The following is a 27765-nucleotide window of genomic DNA, read 5'->3' as shown; positions in this document are numbered from 1 at the left end:
CCTCCTACCAGCCAGCAATACATCCATGTATTTATAAACCTACTGCTGTAATATACGAGCACAACATTAATATTTAATCAGTAAAATAATTTCCCTCTCCTTTGCAAAATCAGCATTTTGAACAATTTACTATGTTCCTGGCTTATGCGTGCCTCTGTGTAAGCAAACAAAAGGCTAAATACATAAGGATTTCCTTTCTCAAGCTCTGTGTGACGAGGTGTGCCGGTTTTGGCTGAAACAGAGTTAATTTTCTTCACAGTAGCTAGTATGGGGCTATGTTTTGGACTTGTGCTGAAAACAGGGTTGATAACACAAAGATGTTTTCGTTACTCCTGAGCAGTGCTTACACAGAGTCAAGGCCTCTTCTGCTCCTCACAGCACCCCACCAGCGAGTGGGCTGGGGGTGCACAAGAAGCTGGGAGGGGACACAGTTGGGACAGCTGACCCCAACTGACCAAAGGGATATTCCATACCATGTGATGTCATGCTCAGCATATAAAGCTGGGGGAAGAAGAAGGAAGGAGAGGATGTTTGGAGTGATGGCGTTTGTCTTCCCAAGTCACCGTTACGCGTGATGGAGCCCTGCTTTCCTGGAGATGGTTGAACAGCTGCCTGCCCATGGGAAGTAGTGAATGAATTCCTTGTTTTGCTTTGCTTGTGTGTGCAGCTTTGGCTTCACATATTAATTTGTCTTTATCTCAACCCACGAGTTTTCTCACTTCTACTCTTCCAATTCTCTCACCATCTCACCGGGAGGGGTGTGGGGGGCAAGTGAGCAGCTGCGTGGGGCTTAGCTGCCAGCTAGGGTTAAACCACAACAGTCCTTTTTGGCACCCAACGTGGGGCACAAAGGGTTCGAGACAACAACGGGTCTGATTGGAAGGTGCTCAATCAAATTTATAGCTGTTACTGCTGTTTAGCTATTAACTGATAGGCTCCTGTGCTTGCCATGGGGCTTGCTTGCAATACTGTATGTTAGAGCCTAGTGCTCATTAGTGGCTGTATTTTGCTTTCACTGCTTGCTGTACTGCTTATCATCTTACTCTGCTGTGCCTGGGAACATTTTGATAACAGCAATGGCCATGCGCCTGGGCTGGCAGATGGCCAGGGCATCGCTGCTGTTTCTGTGCTGCTGTACTGGACAGGCTGGAACTCCAGTATGAACCTGAGCCGAAGAGATTGTGACCTGTGGATGAGTCCACGTGGGATCAGGACACCTCCTGATCACGTGGGATCAGAAGCATCAGTGGCTGTGGGTAAGCCCATGCCAGAGCAGGTACATCTCAAAGCGTCTGTGGCTGTGGTTATGTCTGTGCTGCAGCAGGTATACCTCTGAAGGGATTGTGGCCCAAGGAGAAGACCTCGCAGGAGAAGGTACACCTCGAAGCCTCTGTGGCCATGGATAAGTCCATGCTGCAGCAGGTACACCTTGAAGCACCAGCGGCTGTGCATGAGGTCATGCTGGAGGACCTCAAAGCATGTGGCCATGGGTAAGCCCACGACAGAGCAGGTACACCCCCAGAGGGACTGCAGCCATTTTGGAGCCAGGTTCACTCCTGAAGGGAGTACGTGACGTCTTGATCATATGGTTGTTAAATCTGAGCCTGTCAGGAAAGATGAAACTGGTCAGAGCACCCAGCACAGCATTCCCTGTGCTTGAGCCTCAAAAGGGACTCTTGAACCTTATTATGGTGCTTCATCACCATCAACAGAAAGATGTAACTATGAAGAAAGCAAGGAAAAATCTACAGGTGAAATTCAAAAGAACAAATTACAGATGTCCCACTGGAAGAAAAAGATTTTTATAACAAAGAAAAAAGAATGGGGGAAATTATAGTGACATTCAGCAGAAGCCATGTCTAATTTTAATGAGAAAACTTAAACTCAGTCATCTAGTTCCCGTGTATCTATAGGTTTAGAAAAAGAAAATGTCAATAAGGGAAACATAAGAACATCCAGTCTGTCACAGTACATCTGTCATTTCCATAATATATGGAAACGTCCCAAAGGAGGCATAGCTAAGCAGATGATCAAGCCATAAGGATTGGGGCAGGAAAAGACAGGGGCTGAACAAGGAGACTAAGACATGAGCAGAGTAACTTGAAGACAAACAAAGAGAATTATCATGAGTTATGAAGAACTGGAAGTTGGACAGTAACACACTGATGTTATGAAGAAATAGTTCAGAGTTTGGTTTATTTAGCAAGAACTCTTAAAAAAAAGTGTTATTGCCAAAAAAAAGAAGCAAAAGTAAGAGTGAACAAAAAAGAATGGAGAAAACTGAAACATGGGAAGCCATGAAAAGCCTGTAGCTAAGTCCTCTTGATCAGATGCCTCCAGGTAGAGGCAGACCTCCTGGGAATTGGAAGAAGCACACTGCCAGGGATCACAATGAGAAGAAAGCACCTGTGCTTTCAGCAGAGCAGAGTCCTTCGGGGACAGATTCATGCTACTTACGTGATTTTAGTCCTTCATTTAAACTGAAGGGAATATAGGAAAGGAGAAGGAGACTGAAAGAAACTTCAGAAAATTACTACAGGAGAAGAACTGATGACATTATCAACAGAAATTGACACATTCAGCCATATATGTAAGGTTTAAAATTAAAAATAATCTGTCTGCACAGAAAGGTTCTACTATCGAATGAAGAAATGACTACTTTGCTTCCAAGTTCTTTGATAAGCTAAGCAGTTATTATCTATGGCTTTTCACTTGAAAGTAACATCTCTGGATGTCAAAGGACTAAACAATGTAATTACACAGAAAAACACTGGCAGAAGTTAAAAAAGAACCCCACGACCCAAAGTGAAATCAAAAGCAAAACCAGATTCAGTTGTATTATTTTGTTTCAAGGAACTTCTTTTCAGAAATGGTGAAAAGTGATAATGAGCAGCAGCTATTTATGGTCTCAGCTGAAGGAAAAGACGATGACTGGACATTTGCTAAACATACACTTCTTCAGTTTTATGTGTCAACTGAAGGATGAAGACACCTACTGTTACTAAATCATATCGTTGTGAGGTTACGAAGAGCAGAAAGCACACAGGATACCCACAATAACATAACAGTAATAACAATGACAACTCTTCAAAGGATTTCTCTCCCAATAATAACTATTTGGAAAAGGAGAAATCACGCTTTGAAGCACTCCAGTTTTATACAGAAGCCTCACCAGGAGAATCTGATTAATGAACAATAGCTAAGGAAGGGGGTGCAGTATTAACCTTTCTACTTTACCAGTTCCATCTCCCAAATTACTAGAGAGGACACTACACAAAGGAATGAAATTATACATTTTTATTCACATCCTTATAATTTATATCCCAAAATGGATTTAATGTTAATCTCTAATTCTTTCATGAAGTGAACAAGATCTGCAGAACCTGGCTCCATTAAATTGTCATATCATGGCCCATTTTAAGTAAGTTGATAGTCAGGATGGATCTGAAAATCCAGAAATGAGAAAATTAATTCTTTGTGTTAGCAGAATAAAGTGTCTGTGTGTGAGTTGGTAAAATGGGTTTTCACTAAAAAAGATAAAATAAGATAAAGGAATAGCTCAAGAACAAAATTTAAACAAACGCTAGAGAGAACAAGGTTTCAGGAAATCACATGCTCAGAGAGATCTAAATAACAATTAACTAATAGGAAAGTAAGCTGAATATGGGCCACTGAAAGAGCAGAAATTGAGCATACAAACGGATATACAAAGTATGTTTTACAAAAAAAGTGGGAAAATGCTAGCTCAGAAGTAAAAGGGGATTAAAAAGCAGCACATTATTCCACCAGTTATCAGCTACCAACAAAAGACAGTTACACATCTTAGCAAGCCATGTGCTCCTTTTACTAATTATTGTAAAAATCTCTGTTATCTCTGATATGCTAAGCTCTGTAGTTCCTACAGATATCTGGAAGCAGCAGGTTTGCCAACGATGTGAAACTGAAAAGGAAATGACAGACTGAAAAAAAAGCAGAACTTTTAAAGGCAATAGCAAGTATAAAAACTGGCAAGGCTCCAGGAGTGTTGCCTTTCGAATGTAATTTTATGAAGTATGTAAAGTGGTTACTAGTTTTTCCTTGAGGGATATGTTTAATGCTATTTTGTCAGAGGAAGAACCTATCCTGTCTATAGAAGAAGCTGTCTTTGTGTTCTCCCTAAAACGAGAAATGCCCTTACCCTATACGACCAACCTCTCATTTGCTGAAGATCACTAGATTTCAAATAATCTTCGAAGAGAAGAGCAAAAGACCAGAGACTTATTTTTTCTGTTCTCAGCTGATGGATGTTTAGCTGCTGAACTTGACGTATATGAGCACTTTTCCTCATGCTCATCAAAAAGCATATGCTTCAGCCAATGGCACTGGTTATTTCCGTTTTGATTTATTAAAGGAAATGAACAGCAACATATTTATTGACTCTTCTACTCATAACACTTTCTGTAAAGCCTTTTGAGTGAACAGTATGGCATCATGAATTTATTACAGGAAGAAAACTCACAGAAGCACAATAAAGACTACTGTCTCGTTCACAAAAGTATTGCCTAATATCAACATTCAATGATGAATTACTTATCTAATACAAATCAATGTCAAAATATTATGCTGTGTGTGAACAGACAGCTACACACTTTGCAAAATATAGGAACTTATTCCTTCAGAAAACATCACATATCAAACAGGCAATAATTGCTATCAAATGCCTGTAAATCAAGTCTCAGGAAATCTAGAAAAACTGTATAATTGCCTTCAGCAAATGCCAAATGGATTTGGGATCCTGAGGAAGTAAGTGATTTCCAGGCTATGGAAAGAGAGTGATTCTTTTGCCACTGATGTCTTCTGTCTAAGTATTTTTTTTTCCTTTCTGCAATTATTCCAGAATTCCCTTGGCAGGAATGCAGAGAGCATCTTTTCAATTTGCCATGAACTAAATAAAAGCACCAGAGTGTGCATGTCAGCACTTTGTACAGATCTACTAGCCAACTAGGTCTTCCACAATACGTGAAAAAGCCAGGCAGCTAAAAGCTCTTGTAGATGGAAACTGCCATGTTACACTAATGAAACATAAACCCCTCCACGAATAAGTAAGTTGTGGCAGCCCACCATAAATTTTTCTGTACAAGTATTCCCCGGGAGGATTCAACAACGAGTTCAGGACGGAGCAGAAGGTGCTTTCTCTCCTTTCCTAATGGCACACAATGCAATTAACTGTAAGCTTTATCATGGACCTGGCAGTTTGCAAGATCAGGGAAGGCAATATACACATATGGTAGACCAGCTATTTACCAAAGAATGTTTTCTAATCATAGCTTTGAGCACAAAATCAGCTTTACCTGCCACTTTATCCTGTGGCTCCAAAACTGCCAAGTTAAGAATAGCGTTTCTCAAATCTTTCTTTGGTTTTTATGCTGCTGAAGTTTTAAATAAAAATTTTGCTTTACTTATATTCAACTAACAAACAGATGCTCCAACTAACTTGCATTAATCATTCCATATGGTCTGAGATAATAAATCTAATAAAGAAATGTAGATATAAGTCACAGTGACGGCAGGGAAAAAATTGAATAAATGACCAACAGTGAGTTGTCTCTCCATTACAGAGATGTTTACAAGAATGGTCTACCACAGAAGATTATTTTCAGTCCACATTTGTTCCTGGAAAAACCCTAGATTCTGATGACCTAAACATAGTGAATGTGTGTTATATTTGTTAAATTACCTCTGCCCCCTAAAGTCAAATGCATGACTTTGACATGTCATCAATTAAATATTTTTAATTTGAAATAATGTTTCAATTGTAAATTTACCTTAATTTAATTCAAATCAAATAAAACAACTAAAAATGTTTTGGGGCATACAAACTTTGCTTGTTGATTTAAAAATAAATGCACTTGCACCAAATGAAAGAGAGTCAAGCCTAAACAGATGTTCTTTCCTCCATTTTTTAAAATCTCTGAGAGAACACAGAAATAGTTCATATGGTCTATCTCCAAGATATATTAAGTAAGCAAGATTTATATACATATATAAAAAGATATATTTTAATATAGTATGCATATATGCATAGAATATGGTTAAATGCTGGAAAGTAAGCAAGATACATTTTTTACATGATGGATGTGGACAAATGTTAAAAGATTGCTGGGGCATAATCTAATAAGCAAACATTAAGAATAGCATGATTTTTTAAACGACATTTTTATCTTCAGTATAAACAGTCTCACAGATGTAAAGAAGCATTATAATTTTCTTTGCTAGTACATACAAGAGTACAGATAGCTTCTTATTGATCAAAGGAAAAAATGCCCAAAACCAGTATAACAGTCCAAGAAATACGTGAGCTTCTTTAATGGGAAACATTAACCCATCAAGTATGTTCCCACTGGGCACAGAATAAACAGATATTTAAATATATTTGTATTTTTCTAATTCCATCAATGTTGAAATGACATCTGCCTTAGAATATATATTTGTCCAACCTATTTGTAAATTAAATGTTCTGTAGACATATCCAGTTCAATAAAAGTGAGGCAGTTGTTTCACTCCATCCAGTATAAAACATGGTTGTTGGTTAGGGAAAAGAGGCTAATGGTAATAATACATTTCACCTTATTAAACAGACAAATATTATATATTGATATAACTGAATCTCTGATACAAACAAGCAAAAATATCACTTTTGTAATTACCTTAATGATGTTATTTACAAGGCTGTGATTTGAAAATCCATTCAAGCTCCCTAGATGAATAAAATAAATACTCATTAAAAAAGGAAATTCATACAGCACCTAAGGGAGGGAAGAGGATGAGCTCCCATCCTTCTGTCACAAGGGGATTGGTACCAGACTCTGGAATGTGAGTCACAGGCTCCCTTCTGGGGCACCACATTCGTGCTCGCTTGAGGCAAGGATGTTTTGGGAATTTTCTGAGAAAGATAAACTAGTCCAACAGGAGCACAGCTGTTACAGCTGCAAATACGGCTCAGCGCTCTGAAGACTTCCATCACTCATGAGGGTAAAAAGGAACACAAAAAGCAGCATTGCAATGCCCTGCCAGGTTGTGAGAATGGTTGCCTTCAAAAGTCATGCTCACAAGATGAATACTCAAGTTCTCAGTCACTGGCGGTTAGTCAAAACATATAGCATTATAAGAATTGCACTGTGAAACTCAGGACTAAGCAGTGGGTAAAAAACCCCAGTTAAGTTCCCAGTGGTTCATTTGAAACTAGATTTAATGAAAAAAAAACAACCACAAAACCCAACAACCAGCCTACAACAAATGACTCTTATGGGCAGTCAGTACTCAGAGTAAAGAGCCAAACACATGCCAAGATTTAAGACACTTAAATCAATAATTTTGTCACTGATTTAAACCAGGAGAATCCTTAAAACTCAAAAGCAAGTCTAATTGATGAAGTACTCAAAAGCGAAGAAAAATCAAATAGTTTATTTATTAATGACTTCAAAGTGCCAGCTATAAAGGGAATCACTATATCTTGCTCTAGCACTGGGAAAAAAACAGCGCTCATGCTATCCATTTGCTACTTCTGTGCAACCTTTACAAAGAAAAGAGGCTATTTTTGCATAAACAACTCATTTTGCTTCACAGAGTTACTCAGCTGAAACAGTGCTTCATGAAGTATCTGTCCTTCTGTCTATCCTTCAGTCCCTTTCCTTACAACTACATGCATGCATACATACCTACTCATACATATATGTATATATAAGCTCCCCAACCAGTTTCAACATTTTGAAGAGATACAGGGATGCCCGATGTTTCAAGTTCACACAAGTTTAATGGAGCCACAGCCTAACTAGAGGCGAGAGGTCATGGTTCCACTGCAGGAAAAGCTTTGGTCTGAACCCAGCAGTGCACGGTTCCCAGTCGGCCTGGCAGCAGGTGGGTCAGCAGCTCATAGCCAGCCACACCACACCATGCGCTTGCCACTTCCCACAGTGAGCATCACGAGAGAGCAAAGCAAGAGAAGGGGGCTCTGGAAGTGAACTAATACAATCACTAAAAAAGCCCCCATGTTCGAGGAACTCCCTACAAAAGGTGCTTTAACTAGGATACACATTCAATTTTTTTTTTCCCAGCTGCTCCAGGAGCTTTGTTGCTCATATGCAACCCCACTGCCTTCAACAGAGTTTCAAGAACGTAACTGGATGTGGAATTTTGGTCCTATGCTCTTTATTAAAACAAGACAAGACCCATACTAACGTGAAGGATTTGATGTTGCCCTTACCTTCCCACCTTTGGCCTGGGACCACAAAGTGGTCCATTTGCTTATTTGAAAGAAAAAAAGTAAGCATCAAGAGAAGGTAATTGCAAAGACTCCAAAGACATACTGAGGAATAGGTTACTATTAAATAAAAATAAATTTTTTTTTTTTTTAAAAAAAGCATTACTGAAGTTTTGGTATTATCTATGTCAATAACTAGAAGAGGGCATTAGTAGCATGGTAATGACAGTCAACTGGAAGGACTGCAGACATTATAAAGGAGAAGAGCTCAAATGTTAGCAGGACGATAACACAAAAAGAAACACAGTGAAAAAATGTATTGCAGTACATTTACAATACAAGTAATAAATTTACTTTACAATACCTTTACAATATATTACAATACATTTATAATACAAATATGACAACAAAGGAAAACCAATTCTTAATAATGAGTCAAATCTTGAAGGCACTGATGATACAAAAGACCTGGGGATGACATAAGGCTGCAAATCAGAGGTTGAAAGCTTATACTTCGGAGCAGAAGAGGAAGCAACCACATTCACATAACCATATTCTGTTTCATATTTGGATCTGGACACACCATAACCACAGGAGGGGGGCGGAAAAAGTGGGAGTTCATTGAGAGGATAATGGAAAAAACTACTAACAAAAAATTATACAAAGATGGAGGTGGATCTTAGCCAGCAACAAATGAGGCAGTATTCAAAAAAGGCTACTGATATTGAAGGGAACCAAAGAAAAGGAGAGAAACAAGGAGGCTGCAAGTGTAGCTGCCTGATGCAAGGATGACTTTACTACCAAAAAAGGAAGAAAACAAAGCTAAATTTCTGTCCCAAAAACATGTTTGGGCTCTCTCTCAGGCTGAATGACATTCTCCAGGAGTGGCAGTGCCCCTGATGTTTCCATGTAGAAAGGTTGCATAAAGCTTCCTGGAAGCCTCATAAGAAATACACTGCAGTCAGCTGAGACACTCAGCACTGGGAATGCCGGATCAAGTCTCAAACAGAATTTAGATGTAGAGTGCCCATTTTATAGGAAATTCCACCTTGAAAAGTTTGCTTTCATTCCAAATTGAACCAAAATGTCAAATTTTGAAATAATTTAGTGTATGAGTGTATGAGCATGTGTGTTTGTGTATGTTTTAATATTTTTTGTCAATCCAAAGAAGTTATTTTTCTACAACAAAATTTTTGTAAAGACTTCAACTTGCTGGTTTTATATTCTATTATGTATAATGTATCTCAAAGTAAAAATATCTCTTTGCAATGGAAAACCAAAATGGCACATTTTTACGATTTTGTGGAGGCAGTATGGACAGTCACTATCGAAGTCTTTCATTTAATTTTTTAACAAGGAAATCAACACTTTCCCACAGAACATTTAGATACTGACAATCGGAAAAAAAAATTTGAAAAATTTCTATCATCTGCTCTTCTATAGACTCACTTTGCAATGGAAAGGAAAAAGAGTCAAATAAACTAATGAGGTCTTTTTAATCTCCAGTTTCCAAGACTTTGTACATTTTCTCTCTTTTCCATTTTTACAAGAGCCCTGGCATTATCTTTATTGAAGTTAGGGAGAGAAGGGATGTTTTAGAGATTTTTTTATTATTATTTAGTCAATAAGTAAGTTAACTTGGTAAGAGAAAAAGGAGATCATATAGTATTCAAAAAGATACAATACTTGTTTTCTTTTTTTCCCCTCCAGCGCTCTGTATTGAAATCTGAAAAGCCCTGTTTCAGATTCTGCACTTTGCTATTGCACACATAATAATAGGACACACTGGCCTTTGATACAATTCTCTTCAGGGAACAAAAGCTTCCTTTGGCAAAACTACAGCCACTGCTTGTTGTAGGTTACACGTCTTTCCAGTCAAGCATGATTAATAACTGTTAAAAAAAATGCTCATGACCCATGGCAAGCATTCTTTCAACTATAATACCAGCATTATGGGCTCTGAATCTCAGTAATTTTAAAATGTGCTTCTACAACGGAACTATAATTTAATTACTTTTTCTGCAGCCTGGTCCATTTTGTTTCATCACTTTGATTGCACCATGCACTTGGCAGCTTATGGAAGACTGCATCTGCCTCCAGGATTATTTCACTGGGCTCTTTCGACATCTGTTTCTGAAAATGACTTTATTTGCAGTGGCATAAAGAATAACCAGAGACTTGTTTAATCCAGATAAAGAGGAAAAGAGAGAGACACAGAGACAGAGTTGGAGGCAGGGAAGAGATGGGGAAAAAGAGAAAGCAAATCTATGCTGCATGCTACAGAAGACATCAAAATAATCTGACCTGTTCCTGAGCTTCTTAAAATGCTGTTATCTGACAGACGATACAATACAGGAAAAGATGAGTCACTAAATCAGTTCCTTTTAATGTTTGGGTGGAGTTCATAGACACAATACATAAGACTGTAGCTAAAGCTTCATTTTGTGCTTGATCAGTTTAATATAATTTTCATGAACTACATTTGTAACCTCATCCCTTGACAATCACAAAGCAGCCTGAAATGATCTGTAGCAGTTGACAAAAGTACCTGTAATAAACGAGCTAAACCCAGGCTCCAGCATGACCTGACATCCTTCCAAACGCGGCTACAGCCACCACCTGTTGCAGAGTGCCATAGCACGCTCTGCCGAGCACACAGCTTAGCGGTGACCCTGACGGATAACTTCCCACGCATTAGCAGGCATGAACTGGGTCACCTGTGTATCAGATGAGCAAGTGCAAGGCATCTATAACATGCCTGTGCCTGTATCAGCTTGTATTCAACACAATGGAAATCACCATTGGAGACTGCCGTTTATTTTTGTGCTATGGGTAGGTTTGTTAACACACAAACCCACAAATCATCATAAGCCTTTAAAGAAGTGCTCTCTAACAGATCACAGGTGTTGGTCAGCTTTTGTTTTGTTCTTTATTCATTTTTTACAGGGGCTGAACAGATATTTGTCAAGAAGCATCCACTGCCTCAGTAAGGAAGTCTGCAGGAAGGCACCTCCAGCAACAGCAGAAGAGTAATGACTGAATGAGACGTACAACATGGCTTTAGGGACCAGGGCCACTAAAATTCAAAGCACCAGAGTGGGCACACCATAACAATAACAAGCAAAACAATCCCCAACATGCTCTCACTTTTGAGAGTTTAAAGTCTTGCCTGTCTTGTTGTTCCTTTCCTTATGGAGATTTTTTCCGTGTTATTTGCTGGTCTTCTGGGCTCTATTGCTGTAGCAAGCACGTCAGGAACAGTCACACTGAACATATTATCCAGCTGGTTTGAACACATGTATTTTGCTAGGAATTACTTAAAGACAATCCAAAAGGAGGCCATACAGTTATCAGAATAATAATGAAGAAAAATCATTGTCCCCAAAAGTACTAGGTATCATGCAAACACACATTTGGTAATAGCCTCATTCCCATAGTCGTGTAGCCTTAATTAACTGTCACAAGTACTTGGGCTTTCCTTTCCCACATGGCCAAACTGATTCTGGCCCCAGTCAAAAGCAGTCCCAGCTTCCTTCTAGGACTCCATCCATCCAAGGCATGTAACTCCCTGCACCCCCAAACACATGCTCTTAAGAGGTGCCCATGCACTATGCTGCTGCCCCTGTTGGGAAGGTCACAAAAAGGAAAGACAAAAAATTCCTTCTCTTGTGTATTTCACTGCCTCACCTTTCCTCAACAAATTAGAGCAGGTGAGCTGAAGACGTTGAAAAGCTCAGAGCTTCCACATTGCTGATCTACTTACAGGCAATATGAGAAGCAAAACTCCTCTGGCAACCTGCGTGTCTAGTATCTTGGCAAGCCTGACAGACTGCATTTGGAAGCCTGGTTATTTTCATAAGAGACATAATCCCAAAAGCAAACATCTCAAACTTTTGGAAGGAAACACAGAGCAAAACAAAAATATACTGCTAACAAAAAGGAAGAGTCATCAGTGTATTTTGCTGAAGAACTATCTGAAACCCGTGAGAACAAGGTTCTCTCCCCTCCTTCCTAACCAACCCCCCGATAGCTCCCTGATGTCTGAAGAAGAGGTGAAGATTTGATAGAAGATATCACCTGTTCACAGAAGGTTTCTAGTTGGCTAAAACAGGCGGGGAAGCTGCCCTGAAGAGAGATATGTTCCAGTGGCAGGGCATGCCTGTGAAAATCCTATTAACAGAGATTATTAACAATTATTTTCCTTTTTTCTCTCTCTTTTTTTTTGGTTTAGATGAATTCACTTCCTCCTCTCACTTTCCACCTCGCAAGTGTGGGCTGTAACACAGCAGTTGTGCGGGGCCAATGGCCATGCAAAGAAATTAATCATTGCTTTTCTAGGCTTCAAAGTAAACTGTACACGTCATAAGACATGCAGAGTGTTATTACAATTTGACAAGGCTTTGTTGTCTTGCCAGTATTACCAAACAACAAAAGCCATCATGCTTAATTAGAAATTCTCCCTAAAGAATTTGGAAGAATTTATTGCTCAAGGTTTGCCTCTGAAGCACCAGCTAGTGACCACTACTAGACAACGAGTAGATGTCTGTGCTGTAGGGCTGGTCAGATGTGGCTTGGTAGCACCTCTGTCCCCAGTACATTGCATAAAAAGTGTCCTTAAAGACAGGATAAGTGTTTGAACATACAGATGTTTACCTTAGCTTAGTCACATGAACTTGGGATGAAGCTTTCAGACTGTTGGTAGCAACTGAAGAGACAATGTAACCCCTTAAGCACTGATAATAAAAGCAGTTTTTAAGGTCAGGGTCAAGTCAGGAGAGAGCAGCATGGTTTAAGTGGCTCTTTACTCAGGTTACTTAAGAGAGCAACACAGTTGTAAAGTTGTGGCCTGTGCTGATACCAGTTTTGATGCTGGTACTGGCACCTGCTCAGGTGTTCAGAGGTTGGGTATGTGCTTCAGTAAGCAATGGAGCCAGTGTCAGATGGAGTCTCCTGCCAGCAGGACACAGAGAGGGAAGCCTGAATGAAGAAAGAGTGGGAGCTGCACCCCAACACCAAGGGAACAGAGGGTCATGTGGAGCTGACTTGCTTTCCTACCAGAGATGACAGGAGAAGCCAAAGGAAAAAGGGTGAAAAGGTGGCACTGAGTCACAGAAAGGTACTTTTGCCATCACTTGAGGAGGGACAGAAGGTTCCTGATGCTGCAAAAAGCAAAGGAGACAGCAGCCAGCTAACTTGGCTATATTTTTTTTTTCTTCAAGGAGGTGATGAAGGTAGCATCGAGAGAGACAGGGAAAGAATCAGCAGAGATGGAGTAATTGACAGGAGGGAAGAGACCAGCCAAACTGGTGCTAAGAGCCTGGGATTGCATCATCCATGATCAATATTAACAACGAAGTAGGCATAAAAGCTGAAAAAGCATCAGGGTGGGTAATCCTGGCACAGTGTTTAGAGCCCTGGAGACAGGGTATAGGTATGGTCACGTTTGATTTATAGACACTTGAGACAGCTAGTGTGACGATAATGTGTCTGTCCTCTTAAAAGCAATTTTTTTTAAGAGGTAAAATTTGTGTTTTGAGTAAATTTGAATAACCAGCTTGGAATTTAAGGTTCAGACAGGGAATTTCACCATTCATTCACAGCAGCAATACAGGTCTCCTGCCACCATAAGACCACTGCTTTGCACAGGACTGCATTTAAAATAGGAACTTCCCCAGGGAGGTAACAGAGACACCCCGCATCTATTTATTTTCAAATGTCTGTAAGAGTTAAATCCACCGTTACGGCTTCAGCTGTATGAAAATGGTTTTACCTATTTTTCTGCACAACTTGTGGGTCAGACTGGGCCACAGAGAATCTTTTTCAGCAGAACTGCTAGACTGGGATTATCAAAGTGTTAATGTGGGTCATTTGCATCTCTTATTTTTTGCCTTCAGTTAAGAAAAGACAAGAATGAAAAGTAAGAGGAGGTGAACACTCTACTGCAGTATTTCAGGTTCGGACTTTCCTCTAAAAAAGCTTAAAAACGAATTCCCTTCCCCAGTGAGGACTGCGACCGTGTGACAAGACCCAAACCAAAGCTCTCCTCCTGTCACCACAGGCTCACCCACAAGCACGTGAGACCCACCTCAGGAAGTGGCAGGAAGAACAGTTCATGCTCTGTCCAAGACATTTTCACTGAACTCCAGCAGTAAGAGAAATTCAGTTTATGTAAAAGCACAACCTGCCTTTTACCCACCGCCCTGTCTTAGGCAGCACACAGAAACATTTTTGAAGACACTTTAAAGGCTACACTGGTGACAGGGAGTAGCTCCTCCAAAAAGGAAATCAATGTATGTCAGTAGAAACAGCACAGATGCCTCCTAAATGTCTAGACGCTGGCAGATCCTTAGTTATTTAGGTGCAGCTGACTATATAACTGGGTGATTTAGGTCCCCTAATCCAAGCACATGGAGGATCCCGGAACCTGCCCAGTACGGGCACAGCAGCAGCCAAACCATCATGCCACCAAATCTTGCTACCATGAAACAAACTATGTCTGCAGTCATTGTATCTTAAAAAAAAGATCATAAATATAGGACAGTTATTCCCTCCGCTGCTACCCACAAAGACTGTCCAAGACTGCCTGGAGTCAACTAGTTACACCCAATGATGCATCTGAAGAGCTAACCTGCTCAACACAGTTGCTCTTAGGTCAGCACAGAAGGAGGATCACACTATAGTGTATTATAAACTGTTCCCCTTCCCTTTCCCTAACACATGCTCCATACAAATCAATGACTTTTCTTGCAGCATTTAAGGAAATCTACTTATAAATTGCTTTCTGATGCTCCACGCCTCCACTATGTGATTGATTTTCATCTACAACTTATATATACATCCTCGAAGTGAAATCAATTAAAAGCAGCTGAAATGAAAATGGACCCTGTTTGTAATGGGCAGATCCAGCTTCTGTCTGTAGCTATTCTCCACCTCAATAGGGGAAGTGATAAAATACAGAAGGAAAATAAGCTTTGTGGGAGGCTTCACTGTGCTCTGCTTAATTAACCGCTCTTCAGTATGTGGAACACACAGCAGTGTGCACCTTCATGTCCACACATGTACTTAAATATAAAACTAATGTGCACTGGTAACAGGGTTGATATATTTTCTATAAACTGGGATATGACACCAAAACATTGCCAAGAGGAACTAGTCTGCATTAATTTATAAAACAAGATTTTCCCAGACTGCAACGGCTCTCAGCCTGTTTAATACTGAGTTCATGAGCAGGATCTTTTTCTTCAGAATCTAAGTCTTCAATTATGGTAGCATAAAGATGAAGCTCTGTCTTTGCAACAGCATTCAGTCAAGCTATCTAGAGTCTTCCCAATCTGTACTGTAATATAAAAACAAGATAATTGAGAGATCAGCCATGCAATACACATATACATATATATATATATTCATTCTGATGGAGTCCTACATGCACAGAACTGCCTGTGTTAGCCCCAATGCTCCCTCAGTACTCAGAGATAATATTCTGATCACATAAAATGCAGCAGCAACCACTGTTTTATCACACAGTTGTTCTATACACAAATGTCAGATTATGTATTGTTCTTGACAATGCAAATGTCAGTTTGGATCGTTCATAGGCTACAGACATGCCCCAGGTTACCCTGGGTCCCCTGTGAAGCTGAAGCACGAATTCTCAGCACCTCGCAGGACAAAAAACCTCTGCCGCAGTGATAGGTAAGGGTACATTGGTCCTGCCTTTCTGGCATGAAGGAGGCCCAAACAAAATGTTAAGTCCGTGCACTTCTGACCCCTAAAAAACAGCATCAAACAAAAGCAGAGCAAGACAACTTCTGTGGATATGAAAAAATTTATGATCCAGCTTCTCTGATCTGTGAGCACAGGTGAATGGGGAGGGGAGGGTCACAGGTAGGGCTCTTCTGGGCACAAACTGGACCTTTAAGGAGGGACGTCAGGCACCTAAAAACCATGGAAAGGAGAACAGCACAACACTTGGTGGGCAACTTCTACAGATAACCACTCCTCTACTGTTTCTACAGCAACCTGTTGATTCTAAAAGACTGCTGGTGGATGTTTGCAAGATAAGAGGGTGAAAAAGAAGGCATTTTAGGGAAAGGAAATTTCAGACATACATGGCGTGTTAAACGTTTCCCTCTGTTTCCCTTAACTTCCCTGTGGTCTAAATAGGAAAGGTGATGAACCACTCTGAAGGATTTCCTGAGCTTTACTGATAGCCTCCAAACAGCTCTACTTCACAATTTCTCATCATGACTGAGTTGGTTAATGGCAAAATTGAGGAAAAAAGATGTAGACAGCCTGAAAATGTTGAACCTAATCATTTTGTGGGGGTTTTTTTGGTGTTAAAGTCTGAGAAACATAAATTTTGTTGAAGTATTAGGACCTTAGAGAAGAATTACACAGGTAATTTGTTGTTATGGCTAGCTGAATAAAACCCCCCAAAACCTCCAACAACACATCATTGCCTCCCAGAGTATTTCTTCAAAGATGAAGTTTCAAATGCTACATAAAGCCTAAGGCATAATGTTTTAGATGAGGTGTATATGTGTTAATAGAGGGATATCCATGATGATATCCCCAAGCCCTAGGCATGCTAACAGTGCCTCTCCTCCCTCCGAGCCACGCTACCTGCTTCCTTCCCTGCATCAGGTCTCTGCCAGCTCAAGTCAAGAGACTCAAACCCAAATGTTCTGAATTTCTGCAAGCTATTTTGTTAAGAATTCCTAAATGAGGAACTAGTCTAAAAGTCCTATTTCTGTTACCTAAACATTTGTCAAATATCACCCACTCCCAGACATTTTTGCTACTAAAAAACAGTGGAAGCCAGCTCTCCCAGGAGTACAGATAACCAAGGTAACCACAGTACTGAAATGTTATTATATTCTAATAGTGCTTGAGAAGATTAGCAAAAATAACTGCAAAAGAGCAAAAGAATTCTAAGTACAAAATGCAAAGATGACTGAATACTTAAGCAGTACCCTTCCGGTCATGCAAATTTAGAATGCAAGTCATTCCCTCTCTATTCTATGAATCACAGAAGCACAGAAGCTGATGTAGAGGAATAGTTACAGCTACATGTTCTCTTCCCCCAGCCCTGCCCTATGGTTGCCAACACTCTAGCACTTCTGACAACGACTGTTTTGCCATCCAGCTTTTGGAAATATATAATGCAAAACTCAGTGGGTGTTACCTCCTCCTTACCGATGGACTATTAACACAATCTGGCTTGACTTCACACACAGACTGAATATACTAACATCTGCACTCTTTCATAAAACGAGATACAGAATTATTAATTTTGCCACCAAAGTCATCAGACCAGAGTTTCTTACTCGTGGCCATGAAATTCCTTTCAGATGGCATACTTCAAAAAAAAAAAAAAAAAAGGAGAAACTAAGAATCCATGGAGGGGAGGATAAAATGACTCATATATTTTAGCAAAACATAGGCTTGCAACTCTGAGACATGTAGATTCGGCAGGAAGCAAATTTGTACACAGCCTATTACAAAAGGCATCTTGTTGGTCTCTCCCACAAATGCATAAGTAACTGACAGGCTGCTTGAAAAACTTTCACAAAAACAGCTTTTTCATGGAAAATTGAGTTGTTCTGTTGTTGTGTTTTTTCGTTTGTTTTTTTTTTTTTAATTTTAAACAGAGAGTCTTATTTTTGGCGTGAAGGACATTCCAAATGTCCTTTGCAACTTTAATCACAAAATACGTTTGCAGCACGTATTAGAACAACAATGGCTCTTCACAAGGAGAAGTATTTGCTGGATGAACTGGCAGCTAGCAGTTCTCATGTAGCTGCTAGAATATCAAAGTGTGAACCCACTGGCCAGGCTCTCTCTCTTCCCCCTTTTCAGATTTTGCCCAAAGCAGCTGCAGTCTGAGCTTCGAGAGAAAACTCCCTTTCTGCATCCCGTTCTCCCTTGCTCGAACTTGCACGTGCTTCTCTGGACTGTGACCAGGAACGAGGGCTTCTGTCTCGGTGTGGAAGAGGGACGCTGCTATCCCCTGTCCGCCCACTCCACAGAGGAGCAGCTCAGCATGAGCAACGAAACCCTAGTATGGAGGGGTGGCTGGAGTAAAAATGTTAGCAGTGACAAAAGATATGTGTGAAGCCCTACACCGACAGCACACGCACTACAGAAGATGGCAGGGTTACCCTGAAGTCCTAGTTCAGACGGGTGGAAGTCCCTGTGCCCAGTATTTCCTATTGGGTAGGTGCCTCTGGTGGGTGCAGCCAGAATATACAGAAAGTGAGTCCAAGGCCTCAGGTGTAGTTGAAGCCATCAGAATCCAACCACCTATGCCATTTCCTACACTGCAGCCGTCTCCCAGCTGCTGCAGGCATTCTGGCCAAGCACAGCCTCGCTATTTAGACCTATACACCCTATGACTGCAAATTCAAGACTCACAAACTTACGGCCCTGCTCTCACTGTCAAAAATGATGCTGCAAATTCTGCACACATTTAAGATATAGTAACAACCCACGGACTATATGTGGACTTACGTAGCTCAGAGCAAGGGGCTAAAAGTCCCCCCTACTCATTGCAGGTAGGTAATAATTGTAACAGCTATGCAGGACCAAAGCAAATGGAAACAACATCTAGTTCAATAGGTAGGCTTAACTGTGAGAGCATTAGTCTATAGAACAGGCATTCTAGTAAGGGCTAACTAGTTCTATACTCCAAATTTCTGCCAGAATGGGATATCAAGGGACAAGAAGAGGCAATTTTTGGGTGCTAAAGCTCTGCTGATCCAACCTTCCAGGCCAATATATGGTCAAAACCATGTACCTACCAAAAGTAGTTTACTGTGCTTGGAGACTGTGCACAAGCTATAATGTGTTCACTTGCTAGTCCGAGCTGTAAACACACAAGGAGTGCACTGGCAGTATGGTACTGCAGGTTTACAAAGCCATGCTAGTGTTTACATCACCTGAGCACACGCTCTTAATTTCACTGGGACTGCTTAAGTGATTGAAAGTATACAGAAATGGGCCTTATCCTTGTGCTGGTAAGATTACCTTGAACTCTGCAAGGTGAACAGCCATTTACATCTTGAGTAGATTAAAAATGTTGGCTTCATTTGAGTTTCCTTTTCAAACAAATTTAATTTGGAGGATTTTGTGTCCCTTTTGTTCCTGGTATGTAAAAAGCTAATCCACTTATTTTGGTACACGTCCCTGCTTTAAGATGCTTTATGACTGCATGCTTTTTGTGATAGTTACAATTTATCGTATGCTGACATTGAAGGAGATTAAATCCAAAATCTTGCAATGCTGTGGCAGTTAAGTGATCACTATGAACACTGCTGTTCAACCACTGCTTGTCAACAGTTTGATACATACAATGTTTTTATCCTGCTGGTAAATTGTCTGTAAAGAAAATAAAGTTTTTATAAGTGTGTTCGCCATTCTCAGGTGTGCTGGGATTCATTTATCTGGCTACAGGTTTATCCTGAACTGCTCACTGTGAATAACAAATTGACTGGACAACATACGACATTTTGTATTCAAGGATAGTTGTGTGTGCAACAAACTTGGTTTATTTTATCATAGGGCAATCTGGCTCAAATTAATATCACAAAATAATATTACTCTGTTTAATACAATCTGGTTTATAAGTACCTTCAAAAGGTACTGATAGATCCACATAAAAATAGTTTCTAATTTCACAGTTTGTTTAGAGGTTGTTAGTTTCTGACTCTGGTTTCATGCACAATGTAACTGGCCTTTGTAAACACTGACAGCTCTTTAAATGTATGCATGAAGCTGAAATAAAATTTCCATGGACATGGAATAAAAAATAATTTCAAATTAATCAAACATTCTCCCTCTATCTATGTACATATGTATTTAAGAACTGTAAGTGACCCTGAGCCAGCTCAGCTCAGACTCTCAAGCTCCTGGTATCATAGCAGACAAGTCCACATGCACATTGCACATCCTTATCTCCAGTATACATGCTATTACTTTCACATCCTTAGCAGCCCCCTAGGTAACCTGATAGATAATGAGGAATATTTCATTAGAAGATGTTGAAACTGCTTTGTTTCCATAAAATATTTGGGTAGTGGCAGACAGTGCTATTTCTGACAATTCTCCTTTCTCTTTCTTTCATTAGGGAACTCCCAAGAAGGTGCTGCCACGTCAGAACAGTGGCACTGCACGCCCTCACCCTGTAAAAATTAAAGCAGAGTTACAGAAACATTTCATATGATGACAAATGCAGTTTAAGAAGTCTCCATCCTTTTTTCTTTATATTTGCTTCTTTCCTGCAGTCCTCTATCCCCTCAGTCATGCAACCATAAAGTGAACAAAACTGTACTGAAGTGATTTGACTTGAAAACCAAATAAAACAACAAAAAAAAAACCTAAACCCAAAATCTGGATCTGGTTTATGGCACAACCCTGCAAATAATCATCTGGCACAACATGGAAGTCGGTGAACAACACTGCAGGAACGGTGACTTATTGAACTGACTTTGCTGACTGAGAAAATGTTTGTGTAACCATACCTGGCTGTACAAAATGGATGGTACTGAAGAATCAGGTGTTACATTTTTTCGCCAGCAGTTTTGCCCATTTCTAGTTGGCCAGGGTTAAAATTTTCTGCTGTTTTTCAGGGACCACAAGACAACTTGGTATCTGTCTGTAATTCCTTGCTGTTTCTCAATCGTGCTGTCTCAGTTCCAGGAAGGGACGTGTTCGTGGAGCTGAATTTCTCAGCAATGTTCAGTGTAAATGCCTTTGTGTTAGCAGAACAAGAGGAGTGGTCATTGCTTACTACTGCTGCCTTCGTCAGTCTTACAGCTGCAGTGTTGGTAGTTAACCAAACTGGAAAGTTGTGTCAAATCAGAAGGCTAAATTAACCTGCAAATTTTCTTCAACAATTTACACATCAAATCACAGGTGTGATCTTTTTCTTTTGAAAAGAGAAGCATACTTTGTTTACCAGTTAGCTGTGACAACTAAATGCTCAATACAGACTGAAAAGTCCAAGAAAAAAAGTATAGTGTGCTTTCTTAAATATGAACGGTAACTTTTTAAGAAAATGAAACTTTGTTGCAAACACATTTTGATGACTGAATGAAAATGTTCTTTCACATTTCTGAAATGTTTTGAGATCCCCAGACAGAAGATCATGTGTAAGCCTTACTGTTAAAATTACCACCTCCTCATCCTTAGAGAAACAGTACACAAAATGATTATGGTGAATTTTAATGCAGCAGAAATGCAGACACTATTTCTCCATGACAATTTATCTTTTTTTTCCCCATTTTAGAAAAGTACTTGGGCCCAGATGTTATCAGGTAAAATTCAACAGCAGATGTCCTGTCAAAGGCGTGCCAAGCAAGGTGAATTTATTTTAGTGATCTGCTGGCACTCCAGTGTAAATGGCTCAGTGTTATTAACTGAATTCTCCCTGCTCACCTGAAGTGGATTTAAACTTATTTTTGTCTTGCAGGAAGAACGACACAAATCTGACTAGTTTAGAAGCTTCTGGAATGATTAAAGAAGATGCATAAACTGAAGCGTGTGAAGGAACAACAACTAGTACCAGCAAGTTTCTTGCTTTTCCCATCAAAGACCCAGAAGCAAGCTTTACCATCCCATTTCTATGCCAGTGTCCTAGCATGTCTTTGTATAACCATGTTGTTCGACAATTTTGCTAACGTGATTTTTGAAGATGGGTTGAAACCAAGACCAGAGCTGAGAATGCCGAACTCTGAAGCGGCACTTCTAACTCTACCCACAAGTACGAGCATTTCCACCAAGACCCAACAGACAGATCTAAGCTTCAAAACTGGGACTTATCTTTCTTTTATTTTTTTTTCTCCATTAAAAAATACAATTCTCTATATTATATTTTAATAATCTGCAGTGTCTTGCCCAACGAAAATAAGGCTCTCCAAAATATCTGCAGTTCCTCATTAAGACTTTCTAGATCAGGAAAGGATTGTTGCTTCTGGTTAGCTAGAATTGCAAGCTCCTAACATCTCCCCAGAGGTCCTGCTGTCCTCAGTAACTCACTGGTTCAAGCTCATGACCCACATCCTGCCCACTAAAACAAATCCTGCATTGACACTTGTGCCTGGCTCTCGGCTCCAAACTTTCCTTTGCTGTCTTCCACAGGCCTGGTAGCCTGGTGGTCACCTGCCCACACCATCTTTGGATCAATTTGAATTTTTCTGTCTTCAAACCTAGACAGACACCTCCTCACCCTGCATAAGAAACCACAGAGAATGACCTTTCTCACCATCAGCTCGCACCCTCCAGGCTTGGGATGACAACATGTCCAAAGCTCAGGTTGTCCCACAGCTGGCCCCCTCTGCTGCCATCGTAGCTGCGCACACTGTGTTGGGAACCCTGGGGAGTAGATCAGCCTGGCTTGCCCATGGCCAGCAGCCAATAAGCCTGGCTGGACTTCTCCCTTTCCACAGTGCCCACTGTTCCTAATCCCAATACCTTCTTTCTCCCTGACACCCTGCAGCAGTGCCAGAAGTGAAGTCTTCTGCCTCGAGTTCATCTGATTTAAACACAAGACCGTCATTTCCTTTCCTGAAGTCATCCTGTCTCTTCATCACACAACTGTCAATTCCTAGATTAACTTATTCGACAACATCCTCATTCATTCCACCTAACTGATTCATGCCCTGAACACTGCTCATCTCACGCCCAAAGGGAATGCTGCTCCTCTGGAAAAACAGCTGCAATGATGTAATTCATGACTGTAACACATTATGTACGTATAATAAGGCCAAATTGAAGGCACAGAAGAAACCACACATCTAGCTTTTCCTGACTTCCAAGAGCTTGTTTCTGCCACTTTAAAGTTCTTTTCATGTTGTTTTTCAGTGCAATGCTACGTATTCTTTGTTAAGCACTGACGGTGGGGTTAGTGCCACAGTGGAAACAGATATAAAGAGAGTCTCTGTCTTGAGGAATATCCTTTCAAGCAAAAAAGATGGTAAAGAAAAGAGCCTGAACCCCTTTAGCCTCACAGAACTTCATGATCTTCACCTCCCACCACCAGCAAAGTGAAACCTACAGGAATTGCAGCCCTGCACCACTACTGAGGACACATGGGAATTCCTTCAGATGGAAACAAAGCTAGACACTACCTCAACCTATACCATTAGCAGTCTACAGTGTGGCAGCATTTACAGCATAGATATTAAATCCCCAGTGTCCAACCAACCTTCACACATAAACACAGTCTGGGTTTGGGGTTTTTTTGAGCAAACAACTTACACTTTGAGCCTCCTCAGTATGGAGGTTATGCCTTAACAATTACTTCATTAAGCTTCATTGTTCTAATCAATATCATGTCCGCTTTTGTTCTGCTTCACAATTAGCATCACATAATGCACAGGTCATCACACACTATGATTTTTTTTAAAATGAGAGTCAGAGGTGTACTGCATGTAAGTGATCAACACCAAAGAAAAAGCAGCACTACCTTTGGTTCTGCCCTCTCCTTCCTTGCAAGCCAGAGTCCTCTCCCTGCTATGCTCAGTCTGTTTCCATTTCTAAAAAGTGCAATTTTAATATGCCGAGAATTTTAGGCACTCCAACAATTTGTAGACACGTTTGAGCTTCTGAAAATAAAGGGTCACTCTATGCTAACCTAAAAAGGACCGAATAATCATTTATTTTAGACAAAGACTCTTTTGTTCCCTGAAGTTGTTGCTATGCACATTGATGTGGGAATATAACTTGATCACAGGAAACAAGAAAGCTTTGTAGTTTGCATTTTTTTGGCTTACAAAGTGCAGTCCTGTTCATAGTGGTCACAGAGACATCACTTGATTTTTCACCAGTATTAGTAATGAAACAATCTTTTCTTGCTAGTGCTTAGTGCTGCACAATTAATACACAACTGTAATACAACAGACCTGTCTTTATGGGTTTTGGGGCTGGAAAGCCCATTTTTTGCACAGTGTTTCTTAGTGTATCAGACACTGAATGGCACCAGTGATGGGCAATGGGTGATGGCTTACAGTCAGTCCAGCCGTGCCTCTTCACAACCAGTTCACACGGTGCAAGCCAGATTCCAGACCTGCTCATGCTGCCCACTGCGGCCTTTTGCTTTCCATTTTGGACATGCCGTGAGGTTCTCCATAGCATAAGGCAAGGCTGCTTCAGAGAACTATCTTCTCAGGGCAGATTTGTGCCAGGAGTGATAAAGTTGGAGGCAGAGAAGACCTACCCAAACCCTGGAAGACATCAGAGTCTGCTGCTGCTGTGCTGTGCAGTTGTGAGCATCGGCAGGCGGTCAAAGGAGCTCTCTGGCCTCAGACCAGATGTGGGACAGCTCTGGGCATTTCACCAGCATGGGCTGTTTTCATTTGCGGTCATGTAGGTTTAAGTGCTCACTTGCACATGGGCCTTTAGCTAAGGGAAATTAGCTCACAAAGCGTATTTCATTTAAGAATAAATAAAACAGAGACATGGATATGTGAAATGACTTTGGGAGCTGAGGCAAAAAACCCCCAAACATTTCTTGCTGTTGAGTGGGTCTTCAGTAAGACACTCAAAGCCTAGGAACAATTATATCTTCTTTGACTGCAACAAACTGCATCTTCACTAACCCTAGCATCAGGGAAAATCAGCTATTGCTGCCCTTCTCCAGTTACAGCTGAAACACTCTTGGTTCTGCAATCAGGGCAAGGATGGGAACTTGAGGCTGGAGAGGCAGGAAAACTTCCTTGATCCCCTTCCCAAAGAAAGAGCTGTGCTAAGAGTCTGCTTTAAGACTGCCAGGGTGTGAAGGTATTGTCTTGTTCTCTGCTGGAGCAGGAACATACGTGATGTGAGGCACCAAGTGGCTTGAGCAACTCAGGAATAGCAAGCAATTCAAATCATTTCATAAAGCAGCACATAAGGAGACAGTCTTTTTGCCACTGCACGATATCAATGACAATTTGGACAGAGCGCTTTTCATCTGTCACTGATCTATAATGCGCTTGATTTTGTCACGCTGAGTTATCATACAGTCTTACACTGAAAGCAACTTCATTCATCAGTTATCCTCATCTGACAAGAGGAAACTGTAATATTATTGCATTTTACATGAAAGAAAATATGGTATCAGTTAAAAAATTGGAATGGACTGCTTATCTTAAGGACTTTTCTAATAAAATGAGTTAGATGTGCTTTTCTGGCATTGCTAAGAATAATTTTTACTGAGTGTATGTTTTTAGTGATGTTGCTTATTGGGAGATGTCAGAATGCACCTACTTTGTTCACAACAGTTCTACAAAACCATTAAAACAGGCAGACCACAACGACCTTTGCTGGTTCAATGGCAAAATTGCATCCACTCACTTTAACCTGAAGCACACTTCCAAGCGTGTCATGGACACGATGTTAGGTGAGCATTCGCACACGGGTTTGCTTAGGCAGCAGGATTAGTGCAGGACAAGAGAGAACATGCTGCTGCCTTAACATGATGCCTTTACCCTAGGGAGACTCTCTCTCTTCCTTGTTTCCCCTGCAAAGAAAATCTAGCTGTCAAGAGTCAGTTTGAACTCAGACTACAACGTTGATAAGATTTCAACAACATAAAACTGCCTTGTTCATTTCTGAGCTTTGCAACAACTAGAAACAATCTCAGAAAAATTGAAGTACCTACTTATAACATATAGAAGCTTGAATTAAAATCAACACTTCATAATTTTCTACCCCTACCCTAAGGTACAGGGACTAGAATAAAGTCAAATTCTCAGGATGTAAAAAACCCACCAACAGAGCTCTTGCTTGCTTGTTTTTTTGGCTCTTCAGTTTGGTTCTGCTCTGTTAAGCTAGGATGAAATCACAGTAAACACTACACTAACTCTTCTGTTAATTAACAACCTGCTTCGCAACTGCACTTTTCATTCCCACAAAAAGTGCTGCATTTTCACAAAGTATCACTTGTAGTAAGGCATTCAAACATGCTAATCGCAGTTTTGCCTCCCAGGGAGATGTATGGGCTTACTCTGCATTAGTTAAAGGCTTCTGAGATATTTCCTTTATTACTGTTATTATAACTATTGGAAAAAGAAATAGAATTTGTTTTATTTTTGCAAACTTGCACAAATCCAGCTCAAGGATAGATAAAATGATACTCCGATATGCTTTACACATAACCCAGTTAGGTTTACAACAGTATCACAGAAATGCAGACAGGAGGGGGCTGGGAAGAAAAATTCTTCAGACATCTCTGTTTTTTTCCACATAGGCTACTCTGCATTGGCGATGATGGGAATGGGACAGAGAAGCGACTGCAGACTGTTCAAAGCAGATGCGGTTGTAAATTGCAACACATGCAAATTGTTCAGTGTAGCTTCCTATAAACATTGCATATTCATTTTTTTTTATGATCTTCACTTGTATTGTTATTGAGTATTTCAGGCTTTATTCTTCTGCTTTATTTTTATCTGGTTGCTGGGTAGTAATAACAAAGATTGAAAAATTTAGTCACAAGGCAACAGGATCCAGCACTTAGTTATTGCAAATTCCTGTTTACTGCTAACACTGACGTATGTGAATAAAGAATCTGGGTCAAAAAAGCACAACAGAGGATGCTACCTGTCTTTGTACCAAATAGCAGGCAGCTGGGAAATTGGCAAGCTTTAGCACAAAACCAGTATGAAACTGCTTCAATGAGATGATTCATTTTTTTATAAGGGCATTTTAAATGTTCAGCCAAACTAAGAAAAGTTGGTGTTTCCTGTTGAATTAATGTTTTACTTTCCAATAGATCTAGGCATCTGTGGCTTCTATTTCAGTATCTGTGCAGCAGTGAAATTCATCTTGCTAGGAACGGCAGTGCTAATTGTACTGCTAAACAAATTAGCAGGGACTGGACCTGTGAGTCTGGGAAGAAGCACTCTTCAGAATAGTTGTCCACTGCTAGACAGGGAAAGAGAGAGAAGAGATGCCTTGGAGAACACATTATTAGGAAACTGCCTGGGAAGAGAAGCCCCAGGGATCTTGCTCTATTTTGAAAGCAGCTGCTATACCAATAACATATGATTATCCACTGGGAAGATTCTAGGGTAATGCTATAACTAGAATAAAATTGATGATGCAATTTTTGACCATGTGTAAGTGGTGGGAGATTGTACAATATTAAGAAAAAAGACAAAAAACAGGCCACTGCATGAAGAGAATGTCTGGAGTCCATGAGGAATAAGTTAACAGGTCATGGAGAAGTGAACACAATGGAGCCAGAGAGCCTCAGACCAACTTACAATGAGTCATGATTCTCCAAAATAACAAATCAACATAGATGACATATCCAGTCATCATGCAAACCATACGTCACTTTCTGAAACAGATCCTGAAAAGAGTAACTTGTCCCTTGAAACTGAGCATTAGGATGAGCCTTTTTTCAATTAAATGTGCAACTAATACCTTTTTTTTAAAAAAAAAAATCAATAGACAAACATGTTTGATTACATAGATGTTACTTGTTGAAGGTGTAGCCCTATTTGAAAGTGTCATGCACAAAGAGTTGAATGCTTTTCAGAAGTCCA

Source organism: Nyctibius grandis, chromosome 3 (assembly GCF_013368605.1).
Source record: "Nyctibius grandis isolate bNycGra1 chromosome 3, bNycGra1.pri, whole genome shotgun sequence".
NCBI classification, from domain to species: Eukaryota; Metazoa; Chordata; class Aves; order Nyctibiiformes; family Nyctibiidae; genus Nyctibius; species Nyctibius grandis.
Note: the sequence above shows the minus strand (reverse complement) of the source record.